This window comes from Chelonoidis abingdonii, chromosome 12, assembly GCF_003597395.2.
Source record: "Chelonoidis abingdonii isolate Lonesome George chromosome 12, CheloAbing_2.0, whole genome shotgun sequence".
Classification (NCBI taxonomy): domain Eukaryota; kingdom Metazoa; phylum Chordata; order Testudines; family Testudinidae; genus Chelonoidis; species Chelonoidis abingdonii.
The window spans coordinates 6,041,987-6,044,300 of NC_133780.1; the positions used below are offsets into that span (position 1 = coordinate 6,041,987).

At 43.6% G+C, this 2,314-nt stretch overlaps 2 protein-coding genes and 1 pseudogene across 3 annotated transcripts in view; 2 read left to right on the top strand and 1 right to left on the bottom strand.

Moving 5' to 3' along the window:
• LOC116823721 (zinc finger protein RFP-like) overlaps positions 1-2,314 on the bottom strand; it is a 415,971-nt gene that overhangs the window by 48,676 nt on the left and 364,981 nt on the right. The window lies entirely within an intron of this gene.
• LOC116823713 (uncharacterized) overlaps positions 1-2,314 on the top strand; it is a 56,425-nt gene that overhangs the window by 19,686 nt on the left and 34,425 nt on the right.
• Positions 660-2,238, top strand: LOC142047642 (uncharacterized; annotated as a pseudogene).

The window sequence follows — 2,314 nt, forward strand, 5'->3', positions numbered from 1 at the left end:
CCCAGAATTCCAAGGGGCGGGGGAGACTGCGGGAACTATGGGATAGCTACGGAAGAGCTACCCACAATGCAACGCTTCAGAAATCGAAGTTAGCCTCGGACCATGGACACACAACGCCGAATTACTGTGCCTAGTGTGGCTGCATAAAATCAAATTTAAAATATCAGTTTTATAAAACCGATTTTAGCTAATTCGATATTATCCCATAGTGTAGACGTGGCCTGAGATGCACCTGCACAGGTGAGGACTGACACAGAAACCATCTGGTTAATGAAGGAAAAGTGGAGAATTCCAAAAATGTGGTATCAGTAAGTGCCCTCAGTTCTTCCTCCATTTCATCCAGGGCAGGGCTGTAGTCAGCAGATATCACTGACATCGCTGTCAACGTGTCCTGTTACCTGCAGGAGTTTCCTTCCCAATGTTTCTTCTCTGTGAATTTTTGGGTGGGAAGTGGAGGCAGAATCCAATTGCTCCATCTGCGCGGCTTTAGTATGTTGGGTTTTGCCTCGGTGCTATTCCTCTTTCTTTCTCCCGGGCATAATGGCTCCTGTCTGGATTGTCTCTCTCCCAGCAGGGGAAGTGGAAACAGAGGCGACCTTTGTGGGAAGAGCTGCAGGGAATTTCTCCCAGTGCTGAGAACAGAGAGAAGAGTGGGGAAATTGGCAGAGGTCAGAGATGCTGCTGGGAAACCACTCAAGGGAGCAAATGGATGAATCTATTATATGTGGGGAAGGACGCAGGGATCCCACAGCCCAGCAGGCAACCCCCAAGGAAGACAAATGCTATGAATGCCTTGGTTATGAGAAAGGATTCGTTCTGAGACCACAGCTTGTTACACCACAGACAATTCATACTGGATACAAATCACTTCAGTTCTTGGACCATAGGGAAAACTTCCATAACTGCTCAGATCTTAATAACCATGGGAGAAGCCACAAACAAAAGAAACCCTATCAATGCCTTGAGGGTAGGAACTACTTGAATTGGAAGTTAGCACTGATAAGCCACATAGGAGAGAGACCCCATAAATGCTTAGACTGTGGAAAAAGATTTAAATGAAGGCCAGCTCTTGTTTCACATCTGACAATCCATATAGGAGAGAGACCCCACAAGTGCTTAGATTGTGGAAAAAGTTTGATATGGAAGTCAGGCCTCGCTAAACATCAGGCAATCCACATAGGAGAGAGTTCCCATAAGTGTTTGGACTGTGGGAAAAGTGTCACAAACAAATCAAATCTTATAGCGCATCAGAGGATCCATACAGGAGAGAGACCCCATTATTGCTCAGACAGTGGGAAAAGTTTCATACAGAGGTCAGACCTTGTTAGACATCAGGTAATGCACACAAGAGAGAGACCCCATAAGTGCTTAGACTGTGAGAAAAGTTTCATACAGAGATCAACTTTTCTTATTCATCAGGCAATCGACACTGGAAAGAGACCCCATAAGTGCTTCATCTGTGGGATAAGTTTCATACAGAGGTCAAATTTTGTTGAACATCAAGCAATCCACACTGGAGAGAGACTACATAAGTGTTTGGACTGTAAGAAAAGTTTCACACACAGATCAAATCTTATAACACATCAGAGGATCCATCCAGGAGAGAGACCCCATCTGTGGTCAAACTGTGATAGAAGTTTTATGCAGAGGTCAACACTTCTTAAACATCAGGCAATCCATACAAGAGGGAGACCATAAGTGCCTGGACTCTGGGAAAGCTTTTGGAAACAGATCAGCCCTTCTAAACATCAGGCAAAAGATACATAGTGCTTAGACTATGGAAAAACATTTCAAATAGATGTCCATCCTTGTTTTACATCAGAGAATACACTCAGGGGAGAGATCCCATAACTGCTTAGCATGTGGAAAGAGTTTTATACAGAGGTCAAATATTGTTAAACATCCAGCAATCCACAGAGGAGAGGGACCCCATAAGTGCTTAGACTGTGGGAAACAGTTCAGAAACTGATCAGTCCTTACTGAGAAAATCCATACAAGTGCAAGTCTCCATAAGTACTAGGACTGTGGCAAAAGTTGCACACTGAGATCACACCTCATTAAACACTGGAGAATTCACACACAATCTCAACTTCTGTAACATCTTTATACACTTCTAGAAATAGAACTAGCAGAGTCTTGTTTGAGGGAGAAGACAATATGCCACGTTTAATGTGAACATAGAGAATTCTTCATAGGAGTAAAAGATAAGTAACTCAATTTCTATTCCTAGCTAAGATTGTTCACACACACACACACACACACACACACACACACACACACACACACACACACACACACACACACACACACACAC